The sequence below is a fragment of the Xyrauchen texanus genome, chromosome 30, assembly GCF_025860055.1.
Source record: "Xyrauchen texanus isolate HMW12.3.18 chromosome 30, RBS_HiC_50CHRs, whole genome shotgun sequence".
Lineage (NCBI taxonomy): Eukaryota > Metazoa > Chordata > Actinopteri > Cypriniformes > Catostomidae > Xyrauchen > Xyrauchen texanus.
This window is the reverse complement of record NC_068305.1, coordinates 25,522,472-25,542,179: the sequence shown is the minus strand read 5'-3', so window position 1 is coordinate 25,542,179 and position 19,708 is coordinate 25,522,472. Positions and strand designations below refer to the sequence as shown.

General features: G+C 36.5%; 1 protein-coding gene across 3 annotated transcripts in view; it reads left to right on the top strand.

Annotated features, from left to right (window-relative positions):
• The first annotated feature begins 2,446 nt into the window (after positions 1 to 2,446).
• Positions 2,447 to 19,708, top strand: part of LOC127623714 (signal-induced proliferation-associated 1-like protein 1) — a 132,516-nt gene continuing 115,254 nt past the window's right edge. For all 3 annotated transcript variants that reach the window (XM_052098174.1, XM_052098176.1, XM_052098172.1), the window contains exon 1: positions 2,447 to 2,640. The gene's annotated coding sequence lies outside the window, so the exon portion shown is untranslated. The remainder of the gene's footprint in view (positions 2,641 to 19,708) is intronic.

Genomic DNA, 19,708 nt, shown 5'->3' with positions numbered 1-19,708 from the left:
TAACACAAATATGAATAATAAACAATATGGGCATGCTTAATTGAATGCTAAATTATGTTAATCACTCAGACTATCTAGCACATCAGCCATTTTGGAGGCCTTGCGCGCTCTGTGCATTGCGCTTCTCATAGGGTCACACAATGACCCCCTGTACTCTGCAACAACTTGTCAACTTTTTTATGCCATAGTGTATTAGTGTATCTGTATCGCTTGAATGGAGCTCAATTAATGGAACCCTTCTTCCTGGCCTCACAACATCTATGACAAGACATTCCTATATGAGGTCAAATATGCTATAGTGTGGTAATCATGTAGAGGGCATCAAGTATTGGACTAATTCATACAGGACAAAGGCATTCATAAATAATTTAAAAGGGAAAGGTCAAATGGCAGCCCACAGAATCACCTGACTTACACAGTGGTTTCTTTTGCCCACTATAATGATGCTAATCTTTGCATACTTTATTTTTTCTATAAAAACAAACAAAGAAAAGAAAAAAAAAAAAGATTTCTCAAAGAATTTGAGGTGGTAGCTCAAAACACTAAAAAGAACATTTAGTACAAAGGGATTCCTAAGGATGTCACAGTAACCAGAAGCACAAGGAGATATTACATCCAAAAATTTAAATTCTCTCATTTACTCATCCCCATGCCATCCAAGATGTGTATGACTTTCTTCTGCTGAATACAAGCAAATATTTTTATAAGAATATTTCCGCTCTGTAGGCCCATACAATTTAAGTGAATGGTGACCAAATCTTTGGAGCTCTAAAAAGCACATAAAAGCAGCATAAAATGAATCCATAAGTTTTAGTCCATGTCTTCTGAAGATATCCAATCAATTTTGGGTGAGCACACACCAAGATATAACCTGTTTTTCACTATGAATCTTGACATCAGCAGTCTCCTTGGCGATCATGATTTCAAGATCTATTACACTTTCCAGCACCATCTAGCATTCTGTGAATGAGTCAAGCATTAGGAAGTGTAATCAAGCTTGAAATCATTGATTGTGCCAAGAGAAGGCAATGGCAAAATGTACAGTGAAAAAGTAGTTTCATTTTGGTCTGTTCTCACCTAAAACTGATCAGATCGCTGAATTAGATTATGAATTACTTTTATGCTACCTGTATGTGCTTTTTTGAGCTTGTACATCTGGGATGGCATGAGGGTGAGTAAATGATGAGGGATATTAGGGTGAACTATTCCTTTAAATATATACACACAGTGCATCCGGAAAGTATTAACAGCGCTTCACTTTTTCCACATTTTATTATGTTACAGCCTTATTCCAAAATGTATTAAATTAATTATTTTACTCAATTCTACAAACAATACCCCATAATGACAACGTGAAAGAAGTTTGTTTGAAATCTTTGCAAAATTTATTAAAAATAAAAAAAAAACACAAAAAAAACACATGTACTTAAGTATTCAAAATTGAGCTCAGGTGCATCCTGTTTCCACTGATCATCCTTGAGATGTTTCTACAACTTGATTGGAGTCCACCTGTGGTAAATTCAGTTGATTGGACATGATTTGGAAAGGCACACACCTGTCTATACAAGGTCCCACAGTTAACAGTGCATGTCAGAGCACAAACCAAGCCATGAAGTTCAAGGAATTGTCTGTAGACCTCCGAGACAGGATTGTATTGAGGCACAGATCTGGGGAAGGGTACAGAAAAAGTTCTGCAGCAATGATGGTCCCAATAAGCACAAAATTTCATAAAATGTAAATGTATAGTAGGCTTATTATAGGGAAATAAATAGAAGTAAATAAAATGTATAAATTAAAGAAATTTGTAAAAAGACAATACAAACACATGAAGGTGTGGTGTGTGTGTGAAATGAGACAACCAAGCTAGTGCAAATTATTAAGATTGTGTCTGTTGTGTAGCGAGCCAAGATATCAAGGAAGTGGAAAATATCACGCTTATAAGTTGGATGATGAAGTAGTGTAAAAACAAAAAAAACATCTACTGTACTTGTATAGCTATCAATCATTGCAAAGAGATTTCACTTAATAAATGATTGAAAAATGGGGCAAAACACAAACTGCTTCGAGTAACAATTGACTAGTATAGTTATTAAAATGGTAACCATAAATCTTAGAATTAAGCATACCACCAATTGTTACCATATATGTTGAAAGGAATATTGCACAAATTGGACAGGTCAAACCTGTTCTGCTCAAAGACAAATGGGCACCAGTCGTGTGATAACAGTGCTGCACAAAAAAATTGTGCTGTTGCTAGGACAACGCTGTCCGTAGGGGGCCAATTCCCAGAGATTCAAATGAGCCTTCAGCCTCCAAATCACGTTCAGCTCTTCTCTCTGCCATCGCGAGACTTCTCCGAGCAAAGCAGCAGCTGCAGCGCAAGGCGGAGCTGCAACTTTTGTATGAACTTCGAAGTTGAATATTTGTAAAGGAGACGCTGGGCCAACAGTACTGCTGCTGGAGTAGATAAACAATACACTGATATATATTCATCGACACTCAGAAAAAGAGCGGGAATAAGGGCCGCACCGAGTTAAACATAGACTGTACTCAGCTGGCGATTATTACCAAGCGGAGAGATAAGATTTTTGTGGAGGAGAGAGACGGCACGAGAGCAGAGCGAGGTGGGAAGGAAAGAAGGTGAGTTCACTACATGTTTTTGATTTAACTGTCCTTGCCAACTCCCAGTTATACTGGACTGTCTGAAAGAGTGTCCACGGATGGGTTTTTTTGGGGGGGTTTAGAGGGGGTTACCTCTAAAATGCGCATTTGTACCCCGCGAGCGACTTACGACGGTTAACGAATTATCGCGACTCACCTGATTATCTGCGGTCAGGAGGAAAACAGAATTCGATCAGTTCACTCAACGTTGCAGTCGAGAGGTCTCTTTCGCCAGATAACAGACATTGCTATGTATGAATGTGCACAGTGATTAGTTTGCGCTGTTTTTCATCAGATTGAGAGAATGTGAGGATGACAATGTCATGTTATAGGAGTTTTCTTTAGATGTGGAAGAACACAGAAGCACAACCTTCAGATTGAAATGGACATTCACCACTGACAGATATAACACATGCACTTTTAATCAATACCGCATCAGAAAGTGCGAGAAATAATAGATTCATTACAAGAATGTGACATTTTACAACTCGCTTGTACTTGCCATTTTTGTGTAAATGCATAAGGTATCATGAAGTAATTATTTTCATTAGTTCATAATGCATTAATTAAAGTTAACTCGTAAAACATTTCATTTTATTAATGTGCTAGTATATTTTGAAATGAACCAAGATTAATAAATGCTGTCAAATTATTGTTAATTGTTCATTCATGTTAACTAATGTAGTAAATTAATGTGTACTAATATAACCTTATTGTCAAGTGTTAATACTGTCTTGTCAGGATTTGCATGATAAAGTTCTGGTAACTAGCTCACTACACTTTGCAGGTTTAATACTTGAATCCATTGAAGATTAACATGTACCTTTTGCTTTCTAAATATTTATTGGAGAACAATGACTGTCTCAAAACATAGTGAGCAGCATTATCAGGCATGCCTTTGGAAAGTGCTGCATTAGTCGGATAATATCGAGTATCCAACTGGAGGAGTCAGTTGGTTGTGGATCACATTGTTTTTTTTAAAATGTATAACATTTTGTCAAGTCTAAATTGTGAGGTCTGTGTTGTAGGTTAACTAATGGACCTTCACTTTGCTTTCTCTCTTTAAGGTCTTCACTGATTTGTCATTTGCATGTCTTTTCTTCATTGTGTGTGCTCATTTTGGCCAGGCTCTAAATGAAGTCCTTGTGGGGGTGGATTTGAAAAGATCGGGCCTGATTGAAGTGCTTTCTGCCTTTCCCTTTTTAACATTGAAATGTATGGAAAGATGCGGTGCAACAGACGCAAGGTCATAAATTTCACCATGGCAGAACTTTGCATTGGTGTCATCATGTTCCAGAGATGTTGATGTAGCAGTGTCCTTAAACAGAGCTGCCATGGTTTTGTTTTGACTTGGTGCTGTGATTGACTGCTGGAGGTGATTTGACCACTTTTTTAGACTTGTCTACCTTCAGACTTTGTTGTTAACCTTTGTCAACCTGTGGAACAGCACAGGAACTTGTTCCATTTTCCTGTACAATAACTGACCTTTTCTTGTCACATACCTCATTTTAACTTATGATCTGCATGCATTTACATAACAATGCTACATTCGTAGATTTTGTTTGAAAATGGAGTCGGTACCAAAAACATCTTGGGCTTCGCTGTAAAACTTTGTTAGAATGTTTACTTCCCACAGCCACTATCTAAGAATGCCAAGGATGCAGTTATCTGCAGGCAGTGTCACATTTCCAATATTAAGTAGCCTATTGAAAAGAGTGTGTAGGTGGACACGCACATGTTGTGAAACATGTAGAAAAGGAAATGTGCGAGGAAAAAAATATGCCTGGGTGGGTGATTGGCAGCAGAGGGATTATCAAGAGATTTTCACATGTAGAGTTGCTCCAGAATCTATTGATACAGCCATGATTAAGGTTGGGCAAAACAAGTTAACATTGCCTCAAGCTTAACAAATTAGCTAATGTGTCAGTTTGTGTGTTTAACAGTATTTCTCACTCATTAGTTCTTGTTGTTCTATATGCAAATTTGATCTTTTAGCATCTAATGCATAGGATAATGTTCAATCTTTAGCACTTAACACTTCAGTCTTCCTTTAAACCGGAATATTTGATACACTGGCTCAACTTTGATGTTTGTCCAGTTCTACCCTGTAGAGAACAGTCCCACATATTACCTGAAGCCTCTGTGCTGTCTGTTACTGCACACCTCCAAATGCACATGGCTTTGGGCCGGACGACTTCTAAGGAGAGTCAATACAGATTGATGGGATGAAATCCACCGGTTGCATAATTTAATAGACCAGCATTTCCTTCTATCTTGCGAGAAGAGTCCATTTCAATCAATGTGCTCTGCACAATGTTGGGTTCAAAGAAGCTATTTTGAACTGCAAAAAGGTGTTCGCTTGTTTCCTTTCTAATGGGAACTTTTGATACCAGATTTGCACTGTTCTTAATAAGTGTGGTCATGAGTATTAGTATTAGTATTTGCGACAACTAAGTGTCGGGGAGCAGAATGATTCAACGACCGATAACAAGAGACAGCAAGTGTTTAAGTATATGCAGGCCAGCATACCAAGACAGAAGTAACCACAGGTGACAATGACATAACCATTGTCATGAACAATGGAAGGAAATGACCCTTTTCACTCAACTTGAAGTTTCTTTGTGTTGTTTCATTGCCTCAAATGACTACAAACATACTCTTATAAAGATCAATAAGCTTTAAATAGTTTCAACCAGTACTAATTTCCAGCATATTGTGTTGCCACCTCATTTAATTTCCCATCTTCCTGGAAGGAGCAGCTGTTTATGCTGAACTGATGAATGGCAAAGAAACAGTTGAAGGTTCAGAATGTTTCTGCATTATCACTGATATTCCCACCAACTGTCTCGCCATCTGCTTAATGGCGCTTGATATGTTTGGTGCAGGAGACCAGAGCTTCTCAGACTTTTGTGCTAGAGAGGATGGGTGTTAACATTGCTCCCAATTGCTGAAATAAGTGCTCAGTGCACCCTTCTTTTACTTGGACTCAATAATTACAGTACTGTCTTCTCTACCACTTTAGGCGTCATCTTAATGCAAGCTGCAGCCTCAGATTTATTCAGCCATTTGTCATGAAGACAGTTGGTTAAAAATTGGAGGTGAGAAATGAGTGCTGAGGATTTTTGATGCTCACGGATGGATAGTTACTATTTTTTATTCATGCTGTTTGTTTGAGACTCTGTAATGAGAATCTTTTGAAGTATTGTTGCTTTCCTTTCCAGAATAAACAGTGATTTCTAACCAAGCGTGATGCGTCAAGTTTCCAGTGACGAGCAATTTGTCTGTCCACACTGAACATGAAATTGCGTAATGTGACACAATCACAGCCAATAAATAGGGACACACCTAGGGGTGGGTGATATGACCAAAATCCTGTATCATGATATGTGTAATTTTATATTACAATAACGAAATGTATCACAGTTTATATACATTTTTCTGAAAAATCAATAAAATGTTATTATATAATTAAGCCATGTCAAAATGTGTAATTTTGAGTAATCCAGTCAGTGAATTAAATACTTTATAAATGAAAGATTCTTCATCCTCTATAATTTTCTCTTTATTATGAACTTGACAAACTTCAAAGTAAAAAACAAAACAAATGAAATGCCTCATTTCAGTCTGTTGATGTGCACCAAATTACTTCTTATTTTTCTTTTTTATTATTATTAGTTTTAACTTTCCTCAAGAAACTTAACATCTTCTCAAAGCAATACAAAAAGTAAAATAACATCTAAATAATATTAAAAAACCATTATCCATAAATTAAACACTTATTTAGGCTCTTTGTGTTTTTAGTAATCTCAGTAAAGAACGTATAAAATATCTGATGGAAAATATGTCTGGATTGTTTCCTGATATCAAACATCATTCGAACAGAATTTTATAAAGGGTTTTGATGTGTATTTTAAAAACCCACTTGACATTGAGAGAAACCAGAATAAGTAATGTGTGTGATATGCGTTTTTTTTGTGTGTGACAGGGACACAAATGAAGGGACTGGGATGACTTCAATACTCATGCACACTTGTGTTTCAGACTGAGTGCGCAACACTCCTGTTTGGATGGGAGGCATGTGTTTGAGCATGGGATGAATGTCATTGAATTTGCTTTGATGGTTGCTCAAGCAAAATTTCATGCCACAGAAGTGGATTCAGTGTAATTTTTTCTTGTGTTCTAGACAAGCTTTTCATCTAATTTCACGTGCAGCTTCATTATTTCTATCAGTCTCATGTGAAGCCCTGACCACTGATATATACGCACACATGGATGGATCGACATACACAATGTACAAACCTTGCAAATTGCTGTTTTCTAAAGCCAAACAAATTCCACACCACAGAGGATGCTCTTTTTTTTCATTCATAATCCCCTCTCATCTTCTCATTCAAATGAATATGAGGAACAAGCAGTCCCTCTGCTTTCCTCCATTTATCTAACAGAGTGTGAAATGTGTACATTGTTATGTGTTGTACACATTTCTCATGTGGCAATTTTGCATTACCGTGATAGAGACAATAATCCAAAATATTGGTTGGCAAATTCTACCTGTTTATCATGTCTATCAATATATCGCCCACCCCTAGACACACCGATACTGATATCTGATAAATTCTGGACACACTGGGCAGAAAATTATTATTTTAAATTAGACTTTGTTTGGAATAATTTCAGCAGCCTAAATTTTGGTGCAGACCTTGCTGAAATGTCAGCGCTACAAATTAGAATGTATTTTTGGAAATATATACAGCTATATGGTTTGGGATTTTCGACCAATGAGATTTTATGATTGGCGAGGCTTCTTGGCATGATGCCATATAGAATTGATTTTAAAATTGCTGTATGTGAACAAGGCTTTATCAGGTGTTGCACCTAAGTACATCAGTGACCTTTTGAATCCTTACTCTCCCTAAAGAGCACTTAGATCATGTAATCTTGTTCTCTTATCTGTCCCTCGTTGTCGCTGTGTAACTAAGGGTGGTTGGGCCTTCTCTGCTGCAGCTCCCAAACTTTGGAATAGCCTGCCCTTTCATGTGAGGTCTGCTAATGGTACTCTAATAGTAATTCACCTTCCATTGAACAGGTTTATTTGATGGTAGATTTGTTTGATGCAATGTCTTGAGCAACCATCTGCAGTAGATTCTCTTCTCCACTTCCTTAAAATGGATGAAATTACCCAGTTTGATAAAAAGGAACTTGTCAATGTCATATTGTTCAAGCCTTGTATGACTCCTTTGGTCTCTTTTAAACTTAATCTCATTTTGAACACTGTGTCTTTTAGAGCATCATCAGTCATTACTATTTTTTCCTCAAATTTGAATTGCATACCCATTTACCTTAGTCGTAATGTGGTTTCCTCCTTGTAACATATTTGTGGTTTGGCTTACTGGTCAACCAGTTTTTCTTTTGGAAACAGGCTTTGGTGTGGAATGGGTCCAGACAAGTCTTCCAAGGAACTCTTAATTATTTGTTATAAAACTTTACATGGTATTTACTAGGGATGTACCCAAAGCCAAATACCCTATATGGAAAGGCACGAATAATGACTTCAAAACGAATATAATGGATATAAAAATGTATTAGTTTGACTGATAATCCATGAAGCACAAGTATGAAGTGACATTGAAAAAGGAACAAATTATAAATTACCAAAAATGTATGAATCCGTGCAGCCAACATTTCTGAAGGGTAAACAGTGTGATTTCAGATCGGATGGGTGCGGTTTCGACTACTTTTGCGATCTCTGTTAATTGTGCACGTCTGGAGCTTACAAAGTGTAACAATGATATATAACATCATATACACTTTCAACTTCTTGAAATGTCTATATTAATGTATGATTCAAAGTGATTCCCATGTATTTATTTATAGCCTAAACATGATTCCAATGTTACATTTCTGTCCTTAAGTGAAGATTTCACATCTGAGCTCATATAACCGTCTCTTGAATATGACCACATTTATAGTCACATCAGTGATTAAGGTAATTATCTGGTTAAGACTTTATTCCGAAAAAAGTTAAAATGCTCCATAAAGGTTTAAATGCTCCATATTATATTCATCTATTCCGAATATTCCTGCTTATATAAAACAAAGAAACTGAAACTTGTTCTTTCTTTTTTCTTCTTGTTCTTCTTTAATCTGTGCTAAATGTTAAGTGTTCTTGAGCTCTGAAAAGGCACTTTATAAATAAAATAATAATAAAATAAAATAATGGTGTCCTTTCATAAAATTTCCTGATAGACTTACAGGACCTTCACCTGTTTGTAGGCTATATTGATTTATTATATTTCTTTTAATGCTTGAATTTGTATTTATTATTCTCTGCAAAATGTGTGCTTGACATTTCAAATTTTGCTTGACACCTCCTGCCTCCAGAATAATGTTGTTATACATGGATGGTCAAACAAAAATAATTTTTTCAATTCTGTTTATTAATATCAGAAAAATCAGGAGAAACCACAGTTAACAATATATTCCACAGTTAATGTGGCCAAAAAAAATTCAGTTTCTTCTGTTAATAACTAAATATATATATATATATTTTTATCTATGTCAATTGCTAATTTTTTTTTAATCAAATTAATTACATGATGACCCGAATAATTAACCGCGATTTAATCAAATATACAAATATTTGCTGAGAAAGCCCCTCATATAGCAATAATTCAATATATAATAATGAAATAATTATACATAGTTATCTTTAAATATAATATATATATATATATATATATATATATATATATATATATATATATATATATATTTAGCTAATTCAAATGCATTTCTTGTAGCAGAATAGTTAATCATTGATAAGACAATACAAAAAACAGCTTTAAAATACAATGTATTGTTTACTACCATATTATTGAACATAAGCCAATCACTGGCATACAGTTCACATCCATTACACAAGTGAATTTGTCAATCAGTTCAAGGTGAGTTTCGGTGCGTTGCGTCATAAACATAACATTTTTAGGTCACTGTGTCAAGTTAAATATAGTCTAATACTTAGAACACATCTTGAGATCCCTTAGTTCGAATTTGTGCTCCAAATGTTTTAAACGCAAGAACGTAATGAATGGGGTGGCTGTGGCTTAGTTGGTAGAGCGAGTCGGCCACTAATCGCAGGGTTGGTGGTTTGAATCCCGGCCCACACGACTCCACATGCCGAAGTGTTCTTCAGCAACCCCAAGTTGCTCCCAATGGCAGGCTAGCACCTTGCATAGCAGCTCTGCCACTATTGGTGTATGAATGTTTGTGTGAATGGGTGAATGCGTCACAGTGTAAAGCGCTTTGAATACCGTTAAGGCTTAAAAAGGCGCTATATAAGTGCAGACCATTTACCATGTCTGTTTTGTGCTATCTGGTTGTTTTCTTCACTATAGAATGTTTGCGCGTTGCAAACAGCTGAAATTTCAATTACTGCCCTCTGGAGTAAACAGGTGGTACTACAACCTTGCATTTCTCAGGAAGCTTCCTTATTACAATCTGGGGCAGTGCGATTAATTGGGTAATTTTTTTTTTTAATGCGTTATTTTTATTAAAATGAATCGCACTGAATTAACGCATTAAATAGACAGCCCAAATATACAGCGCTTCACTTTTTCCACATTTTATGTTACAGCCTTATTCCAAAATGGATTACATTTATTATTTTCCTCAAAATTCTTCAAACAATACCCCATAATGACAATGTGAAAGAAGTTTGTTTGAAATCTTTGCAAATGTATTAAAAATAAAAAAAATCACACATAAGTATTCACAGCCTTTGCCATGACGCTCAAAATTGTGCTCAGGTGCATCCTGTTTCCGCTGATCATCCTTGATGTTTCTACAACTTGATTGGAGTCCACCTGTGGTAAATTCAGTTGATTGGACATGATTTGGAAAGGCACACACCTGTCTATATAAGGTCTCACAGTTAACAGTGCATGTCAGAGTACAAATCAAGCCATGAAGTCCAAGGATTTGTCTGTAGACCTCCGAGATAGGATTGTATCGAGGCACTGATCTGGGGAAGGGTACAGAAAAAGTTCTGCAGCATTGAAGGTCCCAATAAGCACAGTGGCCTCCATCATCCGTAAATGGAAGAAGTTTGGAACCACCAGGACTGTTCCTTGAGCTGGCCGCCCGGCCAAACTGAGCGATCGGAGGAGAAGGGCCTTAGTCAGGGAGGTGACCAAGAACCCGATGGTCACTCTGACAGAGCTCCAGCAGTTCTCTGTGTAGAGAGGAGAACCTTCCAGAAGAACAACCATCTCTGCAGCACTCCACCAATCAGGCCTGTATGGTAGAGTGGCCAGACGGAAGCCACTCCTCAGTAAAAGGCACATGACACTCCGTCTGGTGTTTGCCAAAAGGCACCTGAAGGACTCTCAAACCATGAGAAACAAACTTCTCTGGTCTGATGAAACAAATATTGAACTCTGGCCTGAATGGCAAGCGTCATGTCTGGAGGAAACCAGGCACTGCTCATCACCTGGCCAATACCATCCCTACAGTGAAGAATGGTGGTGGCAGCATCGTGCTGTGGGGATGTTTTTCAGCAAACTGGGAGACTAGTCAGGATCAAGGGAAAGATTAATGCAGCAATGTACAGAGACATCCTTGATGAAAACCTGCTCCAGAACGCTCTGGACCTCAGACTGGGGTGAAGGGTCGGTATCCTGTTGGAATATGAACCCAAGCAAACAGCCAAGATAACAAAGGAGTGGCTACGGGACAACTCTGTGAATGTCCTTGAGTGGTCCAGCCAGAGCCCAGACTTGAACCTGATTGATCATCTCTGGAGAGATCTGAAAATGGCTGTGCACAAATTTTATTTGTAATAAATTTGCTAAGATTTCAAACAAACTTCTTTCATGTTGTCATTATGGGGTATTGTTTGTAGAATGTTGAGGAAAATAATTAATTTAATCCATTTTAGATTAAGGCTGTAACATAAAAAAATGTGGAAAAAGTGAAGCTCTGTGAATACTTTCCGGATGCACTGTGTGAGTGTGATTTTATATATATATATATATATATATATATATATATATATATATATATATATATATATAAGATGCGTTATGTAAGATTCAGAAACTCTTGTTATTAATGACACCTGTGGCCGTTAAGTGAACTGCAGCCTCGCGCTTGTGCACACACTCCATAGGAACGCGAGCATCGACCAATACAATGACGTAATGTACAAAGTGAGAACGTGATTCACTGGAATCATTCTGACAGATGAGGTAGCATAATTAAAATGACAGTTATGATGTTTTACTACAAACTTGAGACTACATTTGACTCTCCAGTGCTGGAACAGGACTAAAACAATGTTTGGATATAGGTCTGACTGTGCAAGACTGCAATGAAACTTTTCTTTGCATTGTACATAGGCCATCATATAAATGCAGTCAATGTCGGCGTTAGCTAGTTAGCCAGTTTTATCAATAGCTGTTAGCTAAATTTGGTGGATGATGACATTAGCTGTTATAAAATAGACTGTACATTATAAATATCTCAACACAATTCAGTATTGATGTGCTTCCATACAACTGTCATTTTGATATATCGATGCGTTATTGTTTTATATTAATAGAATGTATATATTTTCTGTATAATCAAGTTACATTACACTAATGAATGGGTCATTCTGCATTATCTTGAACATTGTCTATCATTCATTTAATGTATGATTTGTAGTTTACTTTGCTGAATAATTACAGATTTACGTTGTTTGTGTCAGTTACTGTGAATCAGCATACCTGATTTTAGTATAAAGTGAAGATTGTTGAAATTATTTGACAGTTATGAAAAGCTTGCAATTCGTCAGCGTTAGCAGGCAAGATCAATTTGAAATTACACCGATCAATCCTTATGGCACTATATTTCACATGCTTTACAGTTATGTAAGCTTACCTGTCCAATAAAAAGAATGCCAATTCAGGGTCTGTTTTGATCCCCCAACTGAATAAAGGTCCCCCCAGGAATAAAATGCCCTGCCATTGTTCACTCTAGTTTTCGCTCGACCACAATCACGTTCCCACTTAGCTAGACAGGATTCAGTAGATAAATTTGTGTTGGAGTCAGTGTTGTGCTGGGAGATGGACGTTTGCTGGATTCCATCTCTAATATAACATTACCTAGTGTTGCAGACAGTTGTCACTGTTGAATAGCGGAAGAGAAGCACAGAGGCAAGGCTCTCGGGAGCGTGCAAAAATGTCACATCCTTTGGATTTTCCTGGAAAACCGACCGGCAGCCTTTGCATGATAGAATTTGTGGTTATAGTGGAAGGCGGTTACGTGTATTCGATGGCGGTACAATTTACACAAACAGAAACATAATGGCTTTTTTTCCAGTCATGGACTGATTTTTCAGTATGCCTATAGCATTCAATATCTAGTTGATTGGTACTATGTTAAATAAAATTTGACATATCTGCAAGTACATTTATATATTTTAAGCTGTCTCTTGAGCCATTTCTAATTCAGTTCAGAGTGATACAGTTTATTTAAATTATGTAGATTGTCTCAAATATCGAAGATTATCATCATTGCGTCATTGTCAGATTGAATGGTTACAATTGGGACATGGGCTTTTTAAAAATGTTTCGTTTGTATATATATGTGTGTGTGTGTGTGTGTGTGTGTGTGTGTGTGTGTGTTAGATATATATATATATATATATATATATCACACATTTATTTATTATACGTGGTTAATCATGGGTCATGTATGGGATTACAAATGTTTAAAATGGCATTAAAAAGCATTAAATTTGATGATACCTGCTGTATACATTTTAGGCTTTTATTATGAAAAGGCATACACAAGGCATATTGTATTAATTGAAACTATAAATGTAAGAGTAACATTTAAAAATGGGCTTTTCATTTAGTTTTAATGCATTTCTGGTTTAAGCCCCGTCCACAACCTGTTCTGTCCAAATGCAGAGACAGATAATTTTGTCATATGAACAAATACAGATAATGGGTTTGCTGTACACCCCAAGTATTTACTATTTGATGGCATATTTTTTGAAGGGGAAGCTATGAGGCACTCTGACACTGTGGTTATTTCATAAAATTAGATGATCCTCCAAGGTCTGGTGAAATAACATGCATTAGCTTGGTTGCTTCTAATTTTCCAAAATAGGTTTGTCTCCACTTTTGTGACTATTTCAGTTTTAAGATTTATTTGAGGACTCCACACTCCAATTTTGCACAACCTTGCTTTGTTAATCTGCAGTATTTTTGTGTTTTAAATAAGTTTGTTTCTGTTTAGTTCACTTTCCGAAATATTGTTTAAGTGATTGCTATATCCATAAATATTTTGCATCTGATATTGTGCTTTAGGATAACTTTTCTAATAGGCTACTAAACTTTGTGTTGGCTGCAGTGTATTTTCAGTGTTATTTCTTGTGCTTTGTGTGTGTCTGGACACCACTCTTTATCTTTGAAATGCTGAAACCAGCAGAACTTTTGGCTGACCTGATGAGCTCTTCCTGTCTTTCTGGTAGCAAATGTATTGCCAGGGAACAAAACTTCTCCATGGAAAATCTATTCAATGTTATACATAATGCTGCCTTTGTGGCAGTCAGGTAGCAATGTGTAAATCTTTACCACAAACTGTGACATGTCAGGGAGCCATTGTATGAATCCGAATGCTCTAAAATGATTAAAGTTTGCTACATAATACTTTGATCCACATTTCAGATTTATTATTATTATTATTGTACAGAACTAGCAGTTTTGCTAGTGTGTCATGTTTGAATTTGCACACTTTGGGCTAGCTAGAACTGCAACCAGTTCTCACAGGTATTCCTCTCACTTTCCACAATTTTTCTTTTTCCAAAAATCCACTTGTAGTGCATTCAATACATTTTATCAGTATCCGTGTTCCCTGGGAATCTAACCCATTCATTTGCCGTTGCTGAAGATATGCTTTACCATTTGAGCTATAGGAAAATTATCCATTATTAGTTGAGCAGGAAGCATACCATGCTGTTTTTAGAAGCGTTAAAGGTGTGACCAGCAGGTCATGAGGCTGAGAATTAAGGGCCACAATGTAGAATGAGGGAGAGAGATCTGGACTAAATAGAGGTGAGGTCATCCCTTTGAGTTTTAGTAAAGGCCAGCAACAACAGGAACAATCACATCTGCATGCCCTAACCCTCTGCATACCCTGCAACGTGTGTGTGTGTGAATCTATGATCTCTGGAGGCAGAGCAAACATTGACACTAAGAAGAGGAGGATAATGATTATTTGGACAATCAGGAATGAAAGAGTGTGCATATTTGTTGTCAGACGCATGTAAGTTCTAACTGGGACATGCCGTTTACAGAAGTTCCCATTTCACTGAGAGTGAGGCTGTAGGTTTAATATTTGATTTCTAGCAGCTTTCTAGAATTTTTTTTCAGTTTCATAGCATGATTAGAACTATTATTAGACTATTCTACGATTATTGCAATGATTAATCATTAGCTCTTAACCGATTATTCTGCTTGTGTCCTGACTTAAAAAGTTGTATTAAATGTGCTTACTTACAATAAAGAGTAAAATAATCTTTTAAAAATATCTCTAACATTCACTGAATAAAAGGGGGGAAAAATAAGTTTTATTACATTTAATTCAGTAAAGAAATTCACTGTTAAAAAAAAAAAACAATTGTTATCAAGTATTTTTTGTCTTGCTTTCCATTTAAAAGCTTCCCTGCTTTGTCCCCCGACTCAGTGTATGACTGAGAATAACTCAGTGTATGCCCAGTGTATGCCCCGAATAACTAAAACTCCACTTTCAGCGACAAAATGGTGTTATATCTGTATAATAGTATAATATATTTAAAGCGGGTCAATTCTCTGAGGCTGTCAGATGACATTTGACGCTTCAGCTCTGCCTCTGCACTTTTGGTATTCCCTTCCAAATCCACAAGCTCTCATGCTTTGGATTTTTTGGTGAATGAAGCATGCTGTATGATCCAACCCCTAAGAACCACCTTAACTGCCTCCCAAGCCATGCCCACAGAAGATACTGAGATCAGTTGGTCTCCTTATAGACATTGATTTCAGTCTTTAACATTTGTTGGAAATCAGGGTTTTTCAAAAGGAATCCATTAAAAAGCCAACTATATGATTTATTTTTCTCCATATATGGCAGCACTTCTAAACTCACCAGGGCGTAATCTGAGACTAAAATGGTTCCAATTGAGCAATCAAAAACAGATGAAATGAGGGACTAAATCTATTCTAGAATAAATCTTATGGACTGATGAAAAAAATTTATAGCTCCTTCCAGATGGGTTCAAAAGCCGCCAAATATCTACAAGACCAAGTTTTTACACATCCCTTCAAGATCTATAAAAAAAGCTCTGATCATCAGCATTAGGTGCGTAAATATTCAAAATCAACCTTTGACCCTGAATTTCAGCTAAAACAATGATTCTTCCTAATTTATCATTAATCTGTTTGAGAAATTTGAATGGTGGATGTTTCTTTATAAATGTAATGACTCCCCTGCTCTTACTTGAGCCAGCGCTAAAGAAAACATCCCCCCATATCTTCCCTACTCTTTCAGCTTCCTGCAGGGAAAGATGAGTATCTTGAAGAAACACTATATCATATTTCGTACGTTTAAGAAAATAAATAACCAACCTTTTTATAGGGTGCCCCAACCCTATTAACGTTTGACATTTTGATGTAATAGACAAAATAAATTGTGTCAAAAACAAAATATACAGACAACATTCCCACTTTAGTGCAACAATTAGAGCCTTTAGTGCCTCTTATGCACATTGTATACAAACATAAATAATAAATGGAGAAAAAAGTGCTATTATAATAATTGTAATAAAATTAAGACATTAGTAGTGCAGATCTCTGTGTCTTTTTCCTTTCAGCTCACCACTTTTACTTAAACAATTTTCAAGTTTTATTTTCAGTATTCAGAATATCCACATAATCAGAGGAGAGGTCAGATCTGTTAGCCTTGACAATGTCCTCTGCTGGACAATTACAGTGCGTGCTTGTTTAAATAGAGCGGGTACTACAGAATTGCTGAAATGCGTTCTTGTAGGAACATTATAACGGGGCTCATGCATGTTAAGCAGATGCTTTAATCCTTTGTTCTTGACGACTGAGAATGACTGCATATCTGCAGCAATAAATACTCATTTGGAGTTCATTATCGCTTTAACCTTGTATGATATTGCAGTGAAATTATTAAGAAAGGGTAATTTGGCCGATTGCACGAACCGAACATATACTCTTTCTCTGCTTTCCTTTCATCTCATGAGAGAGTGCGTGTTCACCTCATTAAGCCTTTTAAACGTTTTGTCTACAAAAACTAGGCAAAGTGTTCTTACTGGGAAGAGGAAAATTCAGTTAGTAGTAACCCTGTGCAGAACGCTTGCATATAGCCATTTATGGCAGAGATCCTAATAAAAGGTGAAATGATTGGGCTCGTATTGGCCGATTAGGTGACAAGAAGTTCGGTGATCCGTATTGGCTGTAAAAATTCTGATCTAAGCATCTCTTCCATGATCACAACATCTCCGGACCCCTTGCAACCAAATAAATAAAATTTATTTTAGAATGCTCACTCAAGAGACCAACACCAAGTAAAAGACGAGGCAGATTCCAGCTTCTTACTCTGCAGACTTTTATTCCTTAAAATTAACGCTGTGTTAAGCTCTTTACAACTACATGGCTCAATCACCGGCAAGTGAAATCTGAACATTTACTAGCCAGTGGCTTATAACAGACATATTTTAGTTGCATAGCCTGAGATTTGGCCGCATATACAAGTGATTTACTTGAGATGTAGAGGGCTGATAACACATAAGCTGCACATAAGCTACACGTTTTTTCTCAGGCACTTTTTGAGTCTGAATAGACACAAAATGTATATAATTTCAGTAGTACACCTGAATGACAGTATACAAATCATACTGTCCATGTGTTCTATTTGCAATAGTTTACTTCCATGTTGCTTTGTCAAATAGAAATGTAAAATATAAATCAAGTCAATCACCTTTAGTAAGAAAAAGCATGTATATTATTATGCATGTGTACACGCATATGGAATACTAATAATTCACCATTGTCACATACAAAATCAACATGATATAGTAGTTGTTTGTATGAATATATTGCTCATTTGTCTCTCTGTAATAAACTAAGAAATTTACAGACTGTGATAGTTAACTTGTATAGATATGACATAATAAAAAAAAATCTAAATAAATAAAAGCGACACTATTGGACATCTAAGGTCTTCATTGACCCTATAAACTTTTGGTATTAAAGCAGTTATAAAAAAAACTCTATGACCCAGGGTATGCATTAATAAAACTGACTATGACTGTGGATAATTAGTGACACCAAAAGGTTTTTGGACACTTTAGCCAAACTTATAAATGTATGAATTTGCAATTATACAAAAAATATAAAAAACATTTGGCATATTTTAAGAAAGATAGCATGAGCACACTTTTTAAGCAAAACATTTAAATGAAGTTTTGTTGGTTTCATTTTGTAGGACTAGATATTGTTCAAAAGTAGACAAAAGTATGAACTTGAAAAGAACTGAATTCATACATTTGACGAAAAATAAAATTTTGAAAGACTGTATTTTTCTGAGAGTTCATACTGAGAGATGGTCTGGCATTATTTGTTTACCGATGTCACTTGGTTTGGTATTTTCTTATCTTTGTAATACAATTCAGGCCTTTTTGTTTGACATAAGTGTCCAAATACTTTATAGGGCCACTGTATGTTGCTTTAAAAATCTAGTCAAATATAGTTTCCTCTGCTTTACCATAGAGATCAATTTACTCAGGGAGTGACTGTTTTTTCACTGGCACTCAAATGTTTTGAATACGGTGATTCACTCTGATAAGATGCTTTTGGTACACTCTTATTCAAAGCAAATGGTCTGTTTTTATTGTGGTCCAGTGAATGATTTTTAACCTCTGTGGAAAGGTGTCTAAAAAGCTGCCATTTTGGAAACACACTCACATTCACGGTGTGGTTGTGATTGCAATACTGCTAGCGTTTACTCAAAGATGATCCGTCATGCAAATGATGTTGCCCAGTAGGGGTCGACTGATATGTTTTTTCAGGGCCGATACCGGTAATCAAGGAGACCGATAACCGATGTTTAGGTCCGATATACATTTGCAGTAAAAAGGAAGATGTGTTTTTTCCTCCTTTTTTTCTCCCTTTTTCTCCGCGATTTGGAGTGCCCAATTCCCAATATGCTCCAAGTCCTCATGGTGGCGTAGCGGCTCGCCTCAGTCCGGGTGGTGGAGGACGAATCTCAGTTGCCTCCGTATCTGAGACCATCAATACGCGCATTTTATCGCGTGGCTTGTTGAGCGTGTTACCGCGGAGACCTAGAGCGCATGGAGGCTTCACTATTCTCCACCGTATCCACGCACAACTCCACCGAGAGCGAGAACCACATTATGGTGACCACGAGGAGGTTACCCCAACGTGATACTACCCACCCTAGCGACCGGGCCATTTGGTTGCTCAGGAAGCCTGACTGGAGTCACTCAGCACGCTCTTGATTCGAACTTGCGATTTCAGGTGTGGTAGTCAGCGTCCTTTCTTGCTGAGCTACCCAGGCCCCCTATGAACATATGTTTAATGAAATACTGCAAAACAGAACATTTTGATATTATCTTTGGAAAATGCATGAAAACATTTCTTAATAATTTTTTCAAAAATAAAGTGGAGGGAGCTCCTTGCAGCATTTTTTGGATCTGAAACTTTAAATAAATATGAATGTTATGTATTAACATTTAAATATTTTTCTTAAAATGCAAATGACCAAAAACAAACAAACAATGTACATCAAAATAGTGCAGTTTACAAATACTGTTTTCTACAGTTAAGTATAAAAGAGCTGTCTTTTTTGTCACCCATGACAGAGATGATATCTCTGAATTTTCACAAAATTAAAACAAAAATATCTTTGTTTATTATCAATAGGCTCAAAACATGTAGATTAATAAAGCTAAATTTATACTTAACATTTTTTTCTAGTC